The following is a 22,078-nucleotide window of genomic DNA, read 5'->3' on the forward strand; positions in this document are numbered from 1 at the left end:
TAATTTCTTCGTATAAGGAATGAGGTATTGCACCCGCACTAGCACCCATATCATATAAGCCATGATAGCAATGATCTCCTATTTTAACAGAAACAACAGGCATGCCTACAACAGGTCTATGTTTATTTTTAGTATCAGGTCTAGCAATTCTACCAGCTTCATCACAGAAGTATATAACATGCCCATCAATATTATCGACCAAGCGATCTTTAACCATAGCAATACTAGGTTCAACTTTAATTTGCTCAGGGGGTGTAGGTGTTCTAGCATTACTCTTACGAACCACAGTTGAAGCTTTAGCATGACCCTTTATTCTAACAGGGAAATGTGGTTTCTCAATATAAGCGGTAGGAACAATAAGATCAACATTATAAGTGATAGTCTTTTCTTCAACTTTAATAGGTTCAACTACTTTTAGTTTAATGGGAGGATGATATTTAAACCACTTCTCCTTAGGGAGATCAACATGAGTAGCAAATGATTCACAGAAAGAAGCTACTATCACAGAGTCTAGTCCATATTTAGTGCTAAATTCACGAAAAGCATCGGTATCCATAAAAGATTTAACACAATCAAACTTAGGTGTTATACCTGACTCCTTACCTTCGTCGAGTTCCCAATCTTCAGAGTTGCGTTTAATTCTTTCCAATAAATCCCATCTGAATTCAATAGTCTTCATCATAAAAGAACCAGTACAAGAAGTATTGAGCATGGAGCGATTATTGAGAGAAAGCCAAGCATAAAAATTTTGAATAATAATTTCTCTTGATACCTCATGATTGGGCATGAATATAACATTGACTTAAGCCTCCCCCAAGCTTGTGCGATACTTTCTCCTTTGCGAGGCCAAAAATTATGTATATAATTTCGATCACGATGAACCAGATGCATAGGATAAAACTTCTGATGAAATTCCAATTTCAATCGGTTGTAGTTCCATGATCCAATATCTTCACATAGCCTAAACCATGTCAATGCCTTTCCCTTCAAAGATAAAGGAAATACCTTCTTCTTGATAACATCCTCGGGCATACCTGCAAGCTTAAATAATCCACAAACTTCATGCATATCGGGACGTAATGGTCCATCTCGTGTAAAAGGATTAGCTAGCAGTTTCTCTGTCATACCCGAAGGAATTTCAAAGTAAAATTTTTCAGTAGGTTCAGTAGGTTGAGGAGCAACTCTTTGCTCTACTGGTCGGGGTTAAGATACCCCGAACAAGCCCCTCAAAGGATTATTTTCCATAGTAATAAGTGACAGTAAATTTCAGCACACTATATAAATTTTTCCTTACCAAATTCCACCTACCAAAGGTGCTTCACTCCCCGGCAACGGCGCCAGAAAAGAGTCTTGATGACTGACAAGTATAGGGGATCTATCGCAGTCCTTTCGATAAGTAAAGAGTGTCGAACCCAACGAGGAGCAGAAGGAAATGACAAGCAGTTTTCAGTAAGGTATTCTCTGCAAGCACTGAAATTATCGGTAACAGATAGTTTTATGGTAATGTAATTCATAACGGGTAACAAGTAACAAAAGTAAACAAGGTGCAGCAAGGTGGCCCAATCCTTTTTTTAGAAAAGACAAGCCTGGAAAAACTCTTATATAAAGGAAAGCGCTCCCGAGGACACATGGGAATTATCGTCAAGCTAGTTTTCATCATGCTCATATGATTCGCGTTCGTTACTTTGATAATTTGATATGTGGGTGGACCGGTTCTTGGGTACTGCCCTTCCTTGGACAAGCATCCCACTTATGATTACCCCCCTCGCAAGCATCCGCAACTACGAAAGAAGAATTAAGGCAAACCTAACCATAGCATGAAACATATGGATCCAAATCAGCCCCTTACGAAGCAACCCATAAACTAGGGTTTAAGCTTCTGTCACTCTAGAAACCCATCATCTACTTATTAATTCCCAATGCCTTCCCCTAGGCCCAAACAATGGTGAAGTTTCATGTAGTCGACGTTCACATAACACCACTAGAGGAAAGACAACTTACATCTCATCAAAATATCGAACGAATACCAAATTCACATGACTACTTATAACAAGACTTCTCCCATGTCCTCAGGAACAAACGTAACTACTCACAAATCATATTCATGTTCATAATAAGAGGGGTATTAATGTGCATAAAGGATCTGAACATACAATCTTCCACCGAATAAACCAATTAGCATCAACTACAAGGAGTAATCAACACTACTAGCAACCCACAGGTACCAACCTGAGGTTTTGAGACAAATATTGTCTACAAGAGATGAACTAGGGTTTGAGAGGAGATGGTGCTGGTGAAGATGTTGATGGAGATTGACCCCCTCCCGATGAGAGGATCGATGGTGATGATGACTGTGACGATTTCCCCCTCCGGGAGGGATGTTTCCCCCGCAGAACAGCTCCGCCGGAGCCCTAGATTAGTTCCGCTAAGGTTCCGCCTCGAGACGGCGGCGCTTTGTCCCGAAAGCTTCCTTCTGATTTTTTTCCAGGGCAAAAGACACCTTATACCAGAAGATGGGCATCGGGGGGCTTCTAGGTGTCCCACGAGGCAGGGGGCGCGCCCAGGGGGGTAGGGCGCGCCCTCCACCCTCGTGGACAGTGGGTGGCCCCCTCTGGTGCTTTCTTCACCCAATATTTTTAATATATTCCAGAACTGACTTTCGTGGAGTTTCATGACTTTTGGAGTTGTGCATAATAGGTCTATAATATTTGCTCCTTTTCCAGCCCAGAATTCCAGCTGCCGGCATTCTCCCTCTTCATGTAAACCTTGTAAAATAGGAGAGAAAAGGCATAAGTATTGTGACATAATGTGTAATAACAGCCCATAATGCAATAAATATCGATATAAAAGCATTATGCAAAATGGACGTATCATCCCCCTACGTGTATGACCGTTCCTGAGTCTTACTTGTACTTATCTCTATTTTCTTGCATGACACGTAGACAGGATGCGCATAGAGGAATTTTGTTACTGCACGTTGTTACGTAGTACTACTAGTACCTACTCCCTCCTTCCGGTTCACTACTAGTACTGCCTCCGTCCTGGCTTATTGGTCCCCTTTGTACTAAATTCATGGGCTCGTTTTCCTGAAGAAATTGTCTTTACCAACGTACTCCCTCCGTTTCTTTTTAGTCCGCATGTAAGATTTGGTCAAAGTCATACTTTGTTAACTTTGACTAAGTTTATAGAAAAAAGTATCAAGATTCACAATATGAAATCAATATTGTTAGATGCATCATAAAATTAATTTTCATACCATATAGCTTTAGTATTGTAGATGTTGATATTTTTTTCTACAAAGTTGGTCAAACTTTACAAAGTTTGACTGTGACCAAATATTATATGTAGACTAAAAAGAAACAGAGGGAGTATTAATATCGGGAATGCATGCGTGAACAATGAATGATTAAACCTTGCATGCAATGTTTTGACAAAGCATTGACTTATGAACATGTGAATGTGAGGGACTAGAACCTCGTGCATGCATGCAACAGTCACACGTACACATGGACGCAATAACGCACGCGACGCCCTAATGCATGCATGTCCGAGCACACGACGGAACACACACGTTCACGCTCAAGTGCTCAACCTACACGTGCATGCACACACATACTCAGCCAGGGTGAGCTAGTGAATGTATAAACACCGAAAAATGTATATATTGAGCGCAATGAGCGTATTATGAAGTCCACTGACCATATTTTTACAAATATACAGTGACGGACAGTGTATTTATCTCGTTTCAAATTAATCCATATTAACCGGAAAGGAGGCAGTATGGATTAGCATTACTTTGTCGTGTCCCGTCAACTTGCCGAATGAGGAGAAGCTTGCAGGAGGGGAGAAGCTTGCGCGCGGTGGTTCCCAGGACAAGGAGAAACTTTTGACTAATGCAACCTCTCCCTCGCTCAGGCGGTGGACATGCAACAGTTAATTCGGTGTCAGATTGCTAGAATCATACACTGTACTAGTACCATTATTGTTCGACTTCCCGAAGAGGCGAATAACCAAGCGCAAAGTTTACTAGTACTAGTACTACTACTATAGAGGTATGTACTACTAGGATTAGATGGTGGAGCGTCTGCACTCTTATTTTATTTTAAAATGTGATAAAGAAATCTTCAACACATTTGGTTCTCTTCGAGGGTTCTCGCATGTGATAATGGAAGTGGATTGCATGGAACACTCGCCACAATTCTCGCTTAATTATGGCTCCTATCCTGTTACAAATAGGAGCGCTCGGTAATATTTTCTCTTTTTTTGTTATTCAGCATGTAAACAGGCCAGCAAACCTTGCAGCGCATCTATGTGCGAACTGTGCTTGCTGCACTTTGAATGTGACCGAGAGCTGGCTTGATGAAACACCTCGCTTCCTTCTTCTTTTTTTGCGGGGTACCTCGCTTCCTAGTGACCAGTCTCTTGGCTGGTTGATACGTCCATTTTGCATCATGCTTTTATATCGATGTTCATTGCATTATGGGCTGTTATTACACATTATGTCACAATACTTATGCCTATTCTCTCTTATTTTACAAGGTTTACACGAAGAGGGAGAATGTCGGCAGCTGGAATTCTGGGCTGGAGAAGGAGCAAATATTAGAGACCTATTCTGCACAACTCCAAAAGTCCTAAAACTTCATGGAGGCACGTTTTGGAATTAATAAAAAATACTGGCGAAAGAATCAACCAGAGGGGGCCCACACCCTGGCCACAAGGGTGGGGGCGGGCCCTACCCCCTGGGCACGCCCACTGTCTCGTGGGCCCCCTGGCAGGCCTCCGATGCCCATCTTTGGCTATATGAAGTCTTTTGTCCCAGAAAAAATCAGAAGAAAGCTTTCGGGATGAAGCGCCGCCATCTCGAGGCGGAACCATGGTGGAACCAATCTAGGGCTCCAGCGGAGCCGTTCTGCCAGGGAAACATTGTTGGAAATATGCCCTAGAGGCAATAATAAAATGGTTATTATTGTATTTCCTTGTTCATGATAATTGTCTGTTGTTCATGCTATAATTGTATTAACTGGAAACCGTAATACATGTGTGAATACATAGACCACAACATGTCCCTAGTAAGCCTCTAGCTGACTAGCTCGTTGATCAATAGATGGTTATGGTTTCCTGACCATGGACATTGGATGTCATTGATAATGGGATCACATCATTAGGAGAATGATGTGATGGACAAGACCCAATCCTAAGCATAGCACAAGATCGTGTAGTTCGTTTGCTAGAGCTTTTCTAATGTCAAGTATCATTTCCTTAGACCATGAGATTGTGCAACTCCCGGATACCGTAGGAATGCTTTGGGTGTACCAAACGTCACAATGTAACTGGGTGGCTATAAAGGTGCACTACAGGTATCTCTGAAAGTGTCTGTTGGGTTGGCACGAATCGAGACTGGGATTTGTCACTCCGTATGACGGAGAGGTATCTCTGGGCCCACTCGGTAATGCATCATCATAATGAGCTCAATGTGACCAAGTGTTTGGTCACGGGATCATGCATTACGGTACGAGTAAAGTGACTTGCCGGTAACGAGATTGAACAAGGTATTGGGATACCGACGATCGAATCTCGGGCAAGTAACGTACCGATTGACAAAGGGAATTGTATACGGGATTGATTGAATCCTCGACATCGTGGTTCATCCGATGAGATCATCGTGGAACATGTGGGAGCCAACATGGGTATCCAGATCCCACTGTTGGTTATTGACCGGAGAGTCGTCTCGGTCATGTCTGCATGTCTCCCGAACCCGTAGGGTCTACACACTTAAGGTTCGCTGACGCTAGGGTTGTAGAGATATTAGTATGCGGAAATCCGAAAGTCGTACGGAGTCCCGGATGAGATCCCGGACGTCACGAGGAGTTCCGGAATGGTCCGGAGGTAAATATTTATATATGGGAAGTCCTATTTTGGCCACCGGAAAATGTTCGGGATTTTTCGGTATTGTATGGGGAAGGTTCTAGAAGGTTCTGAAGTGGGGCCCACCTGCATGGGGGACCCACATGAACGTGGGTAGTGGGGGCAAGGCCCCACACCCCTGGTCAAGGCGCACCAAGATCCCACCTTAGAAGGAATAAGATCATATCCCGAAGGGATAAGATCAAGATCCCTAAAAAAGGGGGATAACAATCGGTGGGGAAGGGAAATGATGGGATTTCTTTTCCCCACCTTTTCCAACGCCCCAATGGACTTGGAGGGCAAGAAACCAGCCCCCTCCACCCCTATATATAGTGGGGAGGCGCATGGGACCAAGCCCTGGCGCCTCCCTCCCTCCCATGACACCTCTTCCTCACCGCTTGCGCGTGGCGAAGCCCTGCCGGGATCCCGCTACTTCCACCACCACGCCGTCATGCTGCTGGATCTCCATCAAATTCTCCTCCCCCCTTGCTGGATCATGAAGGAGGAGACGTCCCCGCTTCGTACGTGTGTTGAATGCGGAGGTGCCGTCCGTTCGGCGCTAGGATCATCGGTGATTTGGATCACGACGAGTATGACTCCATCAACCCCGTTCTCTTGAACGCTTCCGCGTGCGATCTACAAGGGTATGTAGATGCACTCCCCTCTCTGTAGTTTCTAGATGACTCCATAGATTGATCTTGGTGATACGTAGAAAATTTTAAATTTCTGATACGTAGTGGCATGATGAGCCAGGTCTATGCGTAGATTCTATGCACGAGTAGAACACAAAGTAGTTGTGGGCGATGATTTGTTCAATTTTCTTGCCGTTACTAGTCTTATCTTGATTCGGCGGCATTGTGGGATGAAGCGGCCCGGACCGACCTTACACGTACTCTTATGTGAGACAGGTTCCACCGACTGACATGCACTTGATGCATAAGGTGGCCAGCGGGTGTCTGTCTCTCCCACTTTAGTTGGATCAGATTCGATGAAAAGGGTCCTTATGAAGGGTAAATAGCAATTGGCATATCACCATTGTGGCTTTTGCGTAGGTAAGAAACGTTCTTGCTAGAAACCCATAGCAGCCACGTAAAACATGCAACAACAATTAGAGGACGTCTAACTTGTTTTTGCAGGGTATGCTATGTGATGTGATATGGCCAAAAGGATGTGATGAATTATATATGTGATGTATGAGATTGATCATGTTCTTGTAATAGGAATCACGACTTGCATGTCGATGAGTATGACAACCGGCAGGAGCCATAGGAGTTGTCTTAATTTATTGTATGACCTGCGTGTCAATGAAAACGCCATGTAATTACTTTACTTTATTGCTAACCGTTAGCCATAGTAGTAGAAGTAATAGTTGGCGAGACAACTTCATGAAGACACGATGATGGAGATCATGGTGTCATGCCGGTGACGAAGGTGATCATGCCGCGCCTCGAAGATGGAGATCAAAGGCGCAAGATGATATTGGCCATATCATGTCACTTTATGATTTGCATGTGATGTTTGTCATGTTTACATCTTATTTGCTTAGAACGACGGTAGCATAAATAAGATGATCCCTCACTAAAATTTCAAGAGATGTGTTCCCCCTAACTGTGCACCGTTGCGAAGGTTCGTTGTTTCGAAGCACCACGTGATGATCGGGTGTGATAGATTCTAAGGTTCGCATACAACGGGTGTTGACGAGCCTAGCATGTACAGACATGGCGAACACAAGCAAAACACTTAGGTTGACTTGATGAGCCTAGCATGTACAGACATGGCCTCGGAACACAAGAGACCGAAAGGTCGAACATGAGTCGTATAGTAGATACGATCAACATGGAGATGTTCACCGATGATGACTAGTCCGTCTCACGTGATGATCGGACACGGCCTAGTCGATTTGGATCATGTATCACTTAGATGACTAGAGGGATGTCTATCTAAGTGGGAGTTCATTAAATAATCAGATGAACTTAATTATCATGAACATAGTCAAAAGGTCTTTGCAAATAATGTTGTAGCTTACGCTTTAGTTCTACTAAGATATGTTCCTAGAGAAAATTTAGTTGAAAGTTGATAGTAGCAATTATGCAGACTGGGTCCGTAAACTGAGGATTGTCCTCATTGCTGCACAGAAGGCTTATGTCCTTAATGCACCGCTCGGTGTGCTGAACCTCGAGCGTCGTTTGTGGATGTTGCGAACATCTGACATACACGTTTTGATGACTACGTGATAGTTCAGTGCGTAATGTTGAACGGTTTAAAATTGTGGCACCAAAGACGGTTTTAAAACGTCGCAGAACATATGAGATGTTCCAAAGACTGAAATTGGGATTTCAGACTAGTGCCCACGTCAAGAGGTATGAGACCTCTGACAAGTTTCTTAAGCCTGCAAACTAAGGGAGAAAAGCTCAATCGTTGAGCATGTGCTCAGATTGTCTGAGTACTACAATCACTTGAATCGAGTGGGAGTTAATCTTCCAGATGAGATAGTGATGGTTCTCCATAGTCACTGCCACCAATCTATTAGAGCTTCGTGATGAACTATAACATATCAGGGATAGACATGATGATCCTTGAGCAACTCGCGATGTTTGACACCGCGAAAGTAGAAATCAAGTAGGAGCATCAATTGTTGATGGTTAGTAAAACCACTAGTTTCTAGAAGGGCAAGGGCAAGAAGGGATACTTCATGAAACGGCAAATCAGTTGCTGCTCTAGTGAAGAAACCCAAGGTTGAACCCAAACCCGAGACTAAGTGCTTCTGAAATGAGGGGAACGGTCACTGAAGCAGAACTACCCTAGATACTTCGTAGATGAGAAGGCTGGCAAGGTCGACAGAAGTATATTGGATATACATTATATTAATGTGTACTTTACTAGTACTCCTAGTAGCACCAAGGTATTAGATACCAGTTCGGTTGCTAAGTGTTAGTAACTCGAAATAAAAGCCGCGGAATAAACGGAGACTAGCTAAAGGTGAGATGACGATATGTGTTGGAAGTGTTTCCAAGGTTGATGTGATCAAGCATCGCATGCTCCCTCTACCATCGAGATTGGGGTTAAACCTGAATAATTGTTATTTGGTGTTTGCGTTGAGCATAGACATGATTGGATTATGTTTATCGCAATACGGTTATTCATTAAAGGAGAATAATGGTTACTCTATCTATTTGAATAATACCTTCAATGGTCTTGCACCTAAAATGAATGGTTTATTGAATCTCGATCGTAGTGATACACATGTTCATGCCAAAAGATATAAGATAGTAATGATAGTACCACATACTTGTGGCACTGCCACTTGAGTCATATTGGTATAAAACGCATGAAGAAGCTCCATGTTGATGGATCTTTGGACTCACTCGTTTTTGAAAAGATTGAGACATCCGAACCATGTCTATTAGTATATATGCATGAATAAAGTCCATACAGATGGATCATTTGGACTCACTTGATTTTGAATCACTTGAGACATGCAAATCATACCACATGGGCAAGATGACTGAAAGGCCTCATTTTCAGTAAGATGGAACAAGAGAGCAACTTGTTGGAAGTAATACATTTGATGTGTGCAGTCCAATGAGTGCTGAGGCACGCAGTGGATATCGTTATGTTCTTACTTCACAGATGATTTGAGTAGATGCTGAGAATATTTACTTGATGAAACACAAGTCTGAATTATTGAAAGGTTCAAGTAATTTCAGAGTGAAGTTGAAGATCGTCGTGACAAGAGGATAAAATGTCTGTGATATGATAATAGAGATGAATATCTGAGTTACGAGTTTGGCACACAATTAAGAAATTGTGGAAATGGTTTCACGACTAATACCGCCTGGAACACCATATTGTGATGGTGTGTCCGAACATCATAACTGCACCCTATTGGATATGATGCATACCATGATGTCTCTTATCGAATTACAACTATCGTTTATGGGTTAGGCATTAGAGACAACCGCATTCACTTTAAATAGGGCACCACGCAATTCCGTTGAGACGACACCGTATGAACTATGGTTTAGAGAAACCTAAGCTGTCGTCTCTTAAAAGTTTGGGGCTGCGACGCTTATGTGAAAAAGTTTCAGGCTGATAAGCTCGAACCCAAAGCGGATAAATGCATCTTCATAGAATACCCAAAACAGTTGGGTATACCTCCTATTTCAGATCTGGAAGCAAAAGTGATTGTTTCTAGAAACGGGTCCTTTCTCGAGGAAAAGTTTCTGTCGAAAGAATTGAGTGGGAGGATGGTGGAGACTTGATGAGGTCATTGAACCGTCACTTCAACTAATGTGTAGCAGGGCACAGGAAGTTGTTCCTGTGGCACCTACACCAATTGAAGTGGAAGCTTTTGATAGTGATCATGAAACTTCAGATCAAGTCACTACCAAACCTTATAGGACGACAAGGATGCGTACTACTTCAGAGTGGTACGTAATCCTATCTTGGAAGTCATGTTGCTAGACAACAATGAACCTACGAGCTATGGAGAAGCGATGGTGGGCCCGGATTCCGACGAATGGCTTGAGGCCATAAAATCTGAGAGGATCCATGTATGAAAACAAAGTATAGACTTTGAAAGAACTACTTGATGGTCGTAAGGCTGTTGGGTACAGATGGATTTTAAAGGGAAGACAGACAATGATGGTAAGTGTCACCATTAAGAAAGCTCGACTTGTCGTTAAGATGTTTTCCGGCAAGTTCAAGGAGTTGACTGCGATGAGACTTCCTCACTCGTAGCGATGCTAAGAGTCAGTTAGAATTATAGTAGCAGTTACTGCATTATTTATGAAATCTTGCAGATAGGATGTCAAAACATTGTTTCCTCGACGATTTTCTTGAGGAAAGGTTGTATGTGATACAACCAGAAGGTTTTGTCAATCCTGAAAGATGCTAACAAGTATGCAAAGCTCCAGCAATCCTTCTAAGGATTGGAGTAAGAATCTCGGAGTTGGAATGAACGCTTTGATGAGATGATCAAAGATTTTGGGTTTATACAAGGTTCATGAGAAACTTGTATTTCCAAAGAAGTGAGTGGGGGCACTATAGAATTTTTGATGAGTGTATGTTGTTAACATATTGTTGATCAGAAATGATGTAGAATTTCTTGAAAGCATCCAGGGTTATTTGAAAAGTGTTTTTAATGGAAAACCTGGATTAAGCTACTTGAACATTGAGCATCAAGATCTATAAGGATAGATAAAAAACGCTTAATAGTACTTTCAAATGAATACATACCGTGACAAGATTTTGAAGGAGTTCAAAATAGATCAGCAAAGAAGGAGTTCTTGGCTGTGTTACAAGGTGTGAGTATTGAGTAAGACTCAAGACCTGACCACGGCAGAAGAGAGAGAAAGGACGAAGGTCGTCCCCTATGCTTTAGACGTAGGCTCTACAGTATGCTATGCTATGTACCGCACCTGAAGTGTGCCTTGCCATGAGTTAGTCAAGGGGTACAATAGTGATCCGGGAATGGATCACATGACAGCGGTCGAACTTATCCTTATTATCTAGTGGACTAAGGAATTTTCTCGATTATGGAGGTGGTAAAACAGTTCGTCGTAAAGGGTTACGTCAATGCAAACTTTGGCACTAATCCGGATGACTCTGAGTAGTAAACCGGATTCGTATAGTAGAGCAGTTATTTGGAATAGCTCCAAGTAGCGCGTGGTAGCTACATCCACAAGATGACATAGAGATTTGTAAAGCACACACGGATCTGAATGTTGCAGACCCGTTGACTAAAACCTCTCTCGTAAGCATAACATGATCAAACCATAGAACTCATTGAGTGTTAATCACATGGTGATGTGGACTAGATTATTGACTCTAGTGAACTTTGAGTGTTAATCACATGGTGATGTGAACTAGATTATTGACTCTAGTGCAAGTGGGAGACTGTTGGAAATATGCCCTAGAGGCAATAATAAAATGGTTATTATTGTATTTCCTTGTTCATGATAATTGTCTATTGTTCATGCTATAATTGTATTAACTGGAAACCGTAATACATGTGTGAATACATAGACCACAACATGTCCCTAGTAAGCCTCTAGTTGACTAGCTCGTTGATCAATAGATGGTTATGGTTTCCTGACCATGGACATTTGATGTCATTGATAACGGGATCACATCATTAGGAGAATGATGTGATGGACAAGACCCAATCCTAAGCATAGCACAAGATCGTGTAGTTCGTTTGCTAGAGCTTTTCTAATGTCAAGTATCATTTCCTTAGACCATGAGATTGTGCAACTCCCGGATACCGTAGGAATGCTTTGGGTGTACCAAACGTCACAACGTAACTGGGTGGCTATAAAGGTGCACTACAGGTATCTCCGAAAGTGTCTGTTGGGTTGGCACGAATCGAGACTGGGATTTGTCACTCCGTATGACGGAGAGGTATCTCTGGGCCCACTCGGTAATGCATCATCATAATGAGCTCAATGTGACCAAGTGTTTGGTCACGGGATCATGCATTACGGTATGAGTAAAGTGACTTGCCGGTAACGAGATTGAACAAGGTATTGGGATACCGAAGATCGAATCTCGGGCAAGTAACGTACCGATTGACAAAGGGAATTGTATACGGGATTGATTGAATCCTCGACATCGTGGTTCATCCGATGAGATCATCGTGGAACATGTGGGAGCCAACATGGGTATCCAGATCCCGCTGTTGGTTATTGACCGGAGAGTCGTCTCGGTCATGTCTGCATGTCTCCCGAACCCGTAGGGTCTACACACTTAAGGTTCGGTGACGCTAGGGTTGTAGAGATATTAGCATGCAGAAATCCGAAAGTTGTTCGGAGTCCCGGATGAGATCCCGGACGTCACGAGGAGTTCCGGAATGGTCCGGAGGTAAAGATTTATATATGGGAAGTCCTATTTTGGCCACCGGAAAATGTTCGGGATTTTTCGGTATTGTACCGGGAAGGTTCTAGAAGGTTCCGAAGTGGGGCGCACCTGCATGGGGGGACCCACATGAACGTGGGTAGTGGGGGCAAGGCCCCACACCCCTGGTCAAGGCACACCAAGATCCCACCTTAGAAGGAATAAGATCATATCCCGAAGGGATAAGATCAAGATCCCTAAAAAAGGGGGATAACAATCGGTGGGGAAGGGAAATGATGGGATTTCTTTCCCCCACCTTTGCCAACGCCCCAATGGACTTGGAGGGCAAGAAACCAGCCCCCTCCACCCCTATATATAGTGGGGAGGCGCATGGGAGCAGCACCCCAAGCCCTGGCGCCTCCCTCCCTCCCGTGACACCTCTTCCTCCCCGCTTGCGCTTGGCGAAGCCCTGCCGGGATACCGCTACTTCCACCACCACACTGTCGTGCTGCTGGATCTCCATCAACTTCTCCTCCCCCCTTGTTGGATCAATAAGGAGGAGACGTCCCCGCTCCGTACGTGTGTTGAACGCGGAGGTGCCGTCCGTTCGGCGCTAGGATCATCAGTGATTTGGATCACGACGAGTACGACTCCATCAACCCCGTTCTCTTGAACGCTTCCGCGCGCGATCTACAAGGGTATGTAGATGCACTCCCCTCTCTCTCGTTGCTAGATGACTCCATAGATTGATCTTGGTGATACGTAGAAAATTTTAAATTTCTGCTACGTTCCCCAACAAACATCCCTCCGGGGGGGGGGGGGGAATCATCACCGTCGCCATCACCATCGATCCTCTCATCGGGAGGGGGTCAATCTCCATCAACATCTTCACCAGCACCATCTCATCTCAAACCCTAGTTCATCTCTTGTATCCAATGTTTGTCTCAAAGCCTCAGATTGGTACCTGTGGGTTGCTAGTAGTGTTGATTACTCCTTGTAGTTGATACTAGTTGGTTTATTCGGTGGAAGATTATATGTTCAGATCCTTTATGCATATTAATACCCCTCTGATTATGAACATGAATATGATTTGTGAGTAGTTACATTTGTTCCTGAGGACATGGGAGAATTCTTGCTATAAGTAGTCATGTGAATTTGGTATTCGTTCAATGTTTTGATGAGATGTATCTTGTCTCTCCTGTAGTGGTGTTATGTGAACGTCGACTACATGACACTTCACCATTATTTGGTCCTAGGGGAAGGCATTGGGGAGTAATAAGTAGATGATGGGTTGCTAGAGTGACAGAAGATTAAACCCTAGTTTATGCGTTGCTTCGTAAGGGGCTGATTTGGATCCACATGTTTCATGCTATGGTTAGGTTTACCTTAATACTTCTTTTGTAGTTGCGGATGCTTGCAAGAGTGGTTAATCATAAGTGGGATGCTTGTCCAAGGAAGGGAAGTACCCAAGCACCGGTCCACCCACGTATCAAATTATCAAAGTAACAAACGCGAATCATATGAGCGTGATGAAAACTAGCTTGACGATAATTCCCATGTGTCCTCGGGAGCGTTTTCCTTTATATAAGAGTTTGTCCAGGCTTTTCTTTTGCTACAAAAAGGATTGGGCCACCTTGCTGCACTTTATTTACTCTTGTTACTTGTTACCCGTTAACAATTACCTTATCACAAAACTATCTGTTACCGATAATTTCAGTGCTTGCAGAGAATACCTTACTGAAAACCGCTTGTCATTTCCTTCTGCTCCTCGTTGGGTTCAACACTCTTACTTATCAAAAGGACTACGATAGATCCCTATACTTGTGGGTCATCAAGACTCTTTTCTGGCACCGTTGCCGGGGAGTGAAGCGCCTTTGGTAAGGGAAAATGTATATAGTGTGCTGAAATTTACTGTCACTCGTTACTATGGAAAGTAATGCTTTGAGGGGCTTGTTCGGGGTATCTTCACCCCGACCAGTAGAGGAAAGAGTTGCTCCTCAACCTACTGAAACTACTGAAAATGTTTACTTTGAAATTCCTTCAGGTATGATAGAGAAACTGCTAGCTAATCCTTTTATAGGAGATGGGACATTGCATCTCGATTTGCACCGAATCTATGTGGATGAAGTTTGTGGATTATTTAAGCTTGCAGGTATGCCCAAGGATGTTATCAAGAAGAAGGTCTTCCCTTTATCTTTGAAGGGAAAGGCATTGACATGGTTTAGGCTATGTGATGACATGGCATCATGGAACTACAACCGATTGAAATTGGAATTTCATCAGAAGTTTTATCCTATGCATCTTGTTCATCGAGATCATAATTATATATATATATATATATATAATTTTTGGCCTCGCAAAGGAGAAAGCATCGCTCAAGCTTGGGGGAGGCTTAAGTCAATGTTATATTCATGCCCCAATCATGAGCTCTCAAGAGAAATTATTATTCAAATTTTTTATGCTCGGCTTTCTCTCACAATCGCTCCATGCTCGATACTTCTTGTACTGGCTCTTTTATGATGAAGAATATTTAATTCAAATGGGATTTATTGAAAAGAATTAAATGCAACTCTGAAGATTGGGATCTCGACGAAGGTAAGGAGTCAGGTATAACACCTAAGTTTGATTGTGTTAAATCTTTTATGGATACCGATGCTTTCCGTGAATTTAGCACTAAATATGAACTTGACTCTGAGATAGTAGCTTCTTTCTGTGAATCTTTTGCTACTCATGTTGATCTCCCTAAGGAGAAGTGGTTTAAATATAATCCTCCCATCGAAGTAAAAGTAGTTGCACCTATTAAAGTTGTAGAAAAGACTATCACTTATAATGTTGATCCTATTGTTCCTACTGCTTATATTGAGAAACCACCTTTTCCTGTTAGAATAAAGGATCATGCTATAGCTTCAACTATGGTTCTTAAGAGTGATACTAGAACACCTACACCCCCTGAGCAAATTAAAGTTGAACCTAGTATTGCTATGGTTAAAGATCTCTTGGCCGATAATATTGATGGGCATGTTATTTACTTCTGTGATGAAGCTGCTAGAATTGCTAGACCCGATACTAAGGGTAAACATATACCTGTTGTTGGCATGCTTGTTATTTCTGTTAAAATAGGAGATCATTGTTATCATGGCTTGTGTGATATGGGGCTAGTGCAAGTGCAATACCTCATTCCTTATACAAAGAAATTATGCATGATATTGCACCTGGTGGGATAGAAGAAATTGATGTTACAATTAAGCTTGCTAATAGAGACACTATTTCACGAGTTGGGATTGTTAGGGATGTTGAAGTCTTGTGTGGGAAAGTTAAATATCCTGCTGATTTTCCTGTTCTTGGTTCCCCACAAGATGACTTTTGTCCCATTACATTTGGTAGACCCTTCTTGAATACTGTTAATGCTAAGATAGATTGCAAAAAGGATGTTGTTACTATTGGACTCAGGGATATGTCTCCTGAGTTTAATTTTGCTAAATTTCGTAGACAACCCCACGATAAAGAATTGCCTAGTAAAGATGAAATTATTGGTCTTGCTTCTATTGCCGTGCCTCCTAATGATCCTTTAGAACAATATTTGCTAGACCATGAAAATGGTATGTTTATGAATGAAAGAAGGGAAATAGATGAAGTATTCTTTAAACAGGGACCTATTTTGAAACACAACTTGCCTGTTGAAATTCTAGGGGATCCTCCTCCACCCAAGGGTGATCCCGTGTTTGAGCTTAAACCATTACCTGATACTCTTAAATATGCATATCTTGATGAAAAGAAGATATATCCTGTTATTATTAGTGCTAACCTTTCAGAGAAGGAAGAACAGAAATTATTGAAAACTCTGAAGAAGCACCGTGCTGCTATTGGATATACTCTTGATGATCTTAAGGGCATTAGTCCCACTCTATGCCAACACAAAACAAAATTGGAGAAAGACGCTAAACCGGTTGTTGATCACCAACGAAGGTTAAATCCTAAGATGAAAGAAGTGGTAAGAAATGAAATACTAAATCTTCTGGAGGCAGGTATAATTTATCCTATTGCTGATAGTTAGTGGGTAAGTCCTGTCCATTGTGTCCCTAAGAAGGGAGGTATTACTCTTGTTCCTAATGATAAAGATTGACCCCACAAAGAATTGTTACAGGTTATAGAATGGTAATTGATTTCTGTAAACTAAATAAAGCTACTGAAAAGGATCATTACCCTTTACCTTTTATTGATCAAATGCTAGAAAGATTATCCAAACATGCACATTTTTGCTTTCTAGATGGTTATTCTGGTTTCTCTCAAATACCTGTGTCAAAGAGGATCAAGAAAAGACCACTTTTACTTGCCCTTTCGGTACCTTTGCTTATAGACGTATGCCTTTTGGTTTATGCAATGCACCTGCTACCTTTCAAAGATGTATGATGGCTATATTCTCTTAGTTTTGTGAAAAGATTGTTGAGGTTTTCATGGATGATTTCTCCGTATATGGAACTTCTTTTGATGATTGCTTAAGCAACCTTGATCGAGTTTTGCAGAGATGTGAAGAAACTAATCTTGTCTTGAATTGGGAGAAGTGCCAATTTATGGTTAATGAAGGTATTGTCTTGGGGCATAAAATTTCTGAAAGAGGTATTGAAGTTGATAAAGCTGAAGTTGATGCTATTCAAAAGATGCCGTGTCCTAAGGACATTAAAGGTATAAGAAGTTTCCTTGGTCATGCCGGTTTTATAGGAGGTTCATTAAAGACTTCTCAAAAATTTCTAGGCCTCTGACTAATCTCTTACAAAAAGATGTTCCTTTTGTCTTTGATGATGATTGTGTAGAAGCATTTGAAATACTTAAGAAATCCTTGATTTCTGCATCTATTGTTCAGCCACCTGATTGGAATTTACCCTTTGAAATTATGTGTGATGCTAGTGATTATGATGTAGGTGTTGTTCTAGGACAAAGAGTTGATAAGAAATTAAATGTTATCCAATATGCTAGCAAAACTCTAGACAGTGCCCAGAGAAATTATGCTACTACTAAAAAAGAATTTTTAGCAGTTGTTTTGCTTGTGATAAGTTCAGACCTTATATTGTTGATTCTAAAGTAACTCTTCACACTGATCATGCTACTATTAAATATCTTACGGAAAAGAAAGATGCTAAACCTAGACTTATTAGATGGGTTTTCTTGCTACAAGAATTTGAGTTGCATATTATTGATAGAAAGGGAGCTGAGAACCCCGTTGCAGGAAGAGGAGAAATTATTAGTGCTAACCTTTCCGAGCAGGAAGAGGAGAAATTATTGAAGACTCTGAAGAAGCATTGTGCTACTATTGGATATACTCTTGATGATCTTAAGGGCATTAGTCCCACTCTATGCCAGCACAAAATAAAGTTGGAGAAAGACGCTAAACCGGTTGTTGATCACCAACGACGGTTAAATCCTAAGATGAAAGAAGTGGTAAGGAATGAAATACTAAAGCTTCTGGTGGCAGGTATAATTTATCCCGTTGCTGATAGTCAGTGGGTAAGTCCTGTCCATTGTGTCCCTAAGAAGGGAGGTATTACTGTGGTTCCTAATGATAAAGATGAATTGATTCCACAAAGAATTGTTACAGGTTATAGAATGCTAATTGATTTCCACAAATTAAATAAAGCTACTAGAAAGGATCATTACCCTTTACCTTTTATTGATCAAATGCTAGAAAGATTATCCAAACATACACATTTTTGCTTTCTAGATGGTTATTCTGGTTTCTCTCAAATACCTGTGTCAAAAGAGGATCAAGAAAAGACCACCTTTACTTGCCCTTTCGGTACCTTTGCTTATAGACGTATGCCTTTTGGTTTATGTAATGCACCTGCTACCTTTCAAAGATGTATGACTGCTATATTCTCTGACTTTTGTGAAAAGATTGTTGAGGTTTTTGTGGATGATTTCTCCGTGTATGGAACTTCTTTTGATGATTGCTTAAGCAACCTTGATCGAGTTTTGCAGAGATGTGCAGAAACTAATCTTGTCTTGAATTGGGAGAAGTGTCACTTTATGGTTAATGATGGTATTGTCTTGGGGCACAAAATTTCTGAAAGAGGTATTGAAGTTGATAAAGCTAAAGTTGATGCTATTGAAAAGATGTCGTGTCCTAAGGACATCAAAGGTATAAGAAGTTTCCTTGGTCATGCCGGTTTTTATAGGAGGTTCATTAAAGACTTCTCAAAAATTTCTAGGCCTCTAACCAATTTCTTACAAAAAGATGTTCCTTTTATCTTTGATGATGATTGTGTAGAAGCGTTTGAAATACTTAAGAAAGCCTTGATTTCTGCACCTATTGTTCAGCCACTGTAACATCCCAAAATTCTAAATTTTGGAATTTTATATTAAATAAATATTTATGATTTTTTGTTTGATTGTTGTGTGATTGATTGACTGAAAGTGAGTGAAATTTGAAACTTTTTGAAAGTTGAATGAGAGGGAATAAAAGGACTTTCCCAAAACTTTCATCTTTGCATTATGATCTTCATGAATTCAAATTCATTTCATCACAAAATCCTAGAGTGAGGATAATATGACTTCTTCCATTTAAATAAATGAAAAGGGTTTTGAAAAGATTTGAATTTTCCATTTGGAAATATTTCAAATCTAGAGACTTTATGCAACTCAAGGATTTTCATGAGAGAGGATAAAATGACTTCTTCAAATTATGTGAAATATGAGTTGGAAGTCTAAAAAGAAATCAAATTGAAAGTCATTTGGAAGTATTTTGAAACCCACTTTCAATTTTGAGTTATTAGGTTTTAGTCAAATTATTTTTCTCCAAAAATAAACTATATGGAAAATAGGGTGAAATGATTCCCTACAATAGAAAAATGGAGAGAAATTAATTCTAAATGATTTTGGTCTTTTAACATATTTTTATTTGATTTTAAAATGCAACAATAGCATTGTTTGCTTTTTTTTACTTTTTGTATAGTTTATTTGTACATGAAAATATGTTCATGTTTTAGGATTTCTTTTTCTGAAAATTTCTATATATTATATGCCTATATTAACGTGTCATTTAGTTTGTTTTCTTTGAGTTTACCCTTTGTCTTTATATTAAAAAAAAGGAGCCCGCCAGGCCAGGCCAGGCACACCGGCCGGCCCAGCGCTGGCACTAGGGCTAGCGCTCGCACGGGAGGGACTCCCCAGGAGCCGCCGCCACGGATCCCTCTCACGATCGCTCCCTCCCTCGTTTTTTTCTCTCTTCTCTAGCGCTGGGACCCACCCTTCTATTTCTTCTTCTCCACATACGCGTACTACCTGGATCGCTCCCGCCGCCGCCGCCGCCGCACCCGATCTTCATGGAAACCCTACCCCGAGTTCACCCGTTCCCCAAACCTCATGTCCTATAAATACCCGAGGTCATCCTCTTCCAATTCCCTTTGAAAACCCACACCCCAAACCCACCATACCACAGACCGTCTTTCTTCCGATCTCGGCCACCGAAGTTTTTTTCGTCGGACGAGTGCATCGTCGATGAGCCTCCTCGAGATCCCTCCCTCTGTTCTTTGATTCCCCTCGCCTTTACGCATCTCTTTGACATGATTTCGGCACCCAGGTTCAACCGGAGCCACCACCTCAAGCTCGCAACGCCGCCGGAGTTCACGCAGAGCACGAGAGTTTACACCGACGCCCGCACGACCCCGACGTCTCCTTGCCTCACCATCAACAGAAAATCGGACGCCCTCCCCTCTCTGTATCGCCTGGACATTACCGTCAACGCCGTCCTCGACCGGAGCTGCCGCCATGCCGAAGCCCTCTTCCCTGCCACGTCTGTTTCTTCTCTGTAAGCACGAACGCACTCTTCTGTTCGCTTATATTTTTTTGATCGAATCGTTAAGTTGGATTAGATCGGTTAATAGATCATTTTATTTTTCATTAGATCGATTTTTTTAGCGGTTTAGTACAGTTCAGATCAAACCAGTAGATTGGTCTTAGTCTATAAAATATGCACGTGTACGTTCTGTTAAGTTACGCCCGAGCGAAATATAGTTGCGGATCGCACACCTTTCGGCCCAGTAGCGCCCGTTTGTTTATTTTAGTATTTTTTGTTTCTGTTTTTAAAACAGAAAAGTTTCAGTTTCGTAAATTCTATATATCTTAGGTTATTTAGAGTTTTTGATTTATTCTTTTTGCTCTAGTCTATAAATTACCTAAAGTTTCTGTATAAAATAGTTTCGGCCATGTTTTAGTTTTTAAAAATTGTTTTATATGGGTTTTAGTCAGATTAGTATTTCTGCTATAATATGAGGTAGAATTAATATTTTTAGGCGATTCTTTTTGCTGCTGCTTTGTTTTGACCTTGCCTAGCAGTAGGATTAATTTGGGTATTTATAGATTTTTTAAAATTAGTTTTTGACGAAAACAACACTGCACTAGTTATTTTTAACTTGTTGTTTTCTGTTGTTTTAATTATTTTTAAATTTATTTTCACCTCTGTTATAATTTATTTCAGATTTGTTTCTATAGTTATAGATGGTGAACTTTTATTTATAGAAAAATAAAATGTTTATTTCTTTTTCCTACTAGTTTTGTTTTAAGCATAATTAGAGTTTTAATTTAGCTTTTTATGTGTTTCCTTTTGCTAGTAAAACTTTATGAAAAATACTTTCTGTTAACTTAGTTGATTTAAATTTTATTTTCTGTTAAAATTATTAGTTTAGTATTTTCTTTGTTAAGTTTTACTTAGGACAAAACTATTTTTGTAGTTAAGGCAAAAGGTTTTCTTAGTAGGTTCTTTATAGTTTTCCCCTATTAGTTCTTTCGATGTGTTATTTGTTCTGTATTGGGTTTTATTATTGAGTTTTTTTATTGTTAGATTTGCTTGCTAGAATGCTTGCTTATGTGAATGTCATGTTTGTTATGATAGATTTCATTGGAGAGTTTCGTAGCGTTGTTATCTTCATCAACTAACCAGGCAAGTTCACTTTGACCATGTTTTTCATACCTATGTTTTATTTGCATGTAGTAGCACCCTTTCAATAATCCCTCCAGTAGTCTTGTAGTTGAGTAGAATGCATGAGGTAGGAACCCATCTCCCTGTTATCAAAGCCCGGGACGTTATATAGTTTTAATGTTACGCTATAGTAGACGGGGTTTGGTATGAGTGCTCGGGAGTGGTGTGAAGGACTCTACGTCAATGACGACAACTCCATGATGGCATCTGCAAGGACTGCATCTCAAGACCTCAAGATTTCGAGACTCAAGACAAGAATTCAATACACACTACTGGGTGAAGGACGGTTGACGAGCACCCTGGAGAAACCAGTGGATGGCCGGGATGCATGGAGAAGCGCCATGACATCTTGCGGAAAGCTTCACCCAG

Source organism: Triticum aestivum, chromosome 7D (genome assembly GCF_018294505.1).
Source record: "Triticum aestivum cultivar Chinese Spring chromosome 7D, IWGSC CS RefSeq v2.1, whole genome shotgun sequence".
NCBI classification, from domain to species: domain Eukaryota; kingdom Viridiplantae; phylum Streptophyta; class Magnoliopsida; order Poales; family Poaceae; genus Triticum; species Triticum aestivum.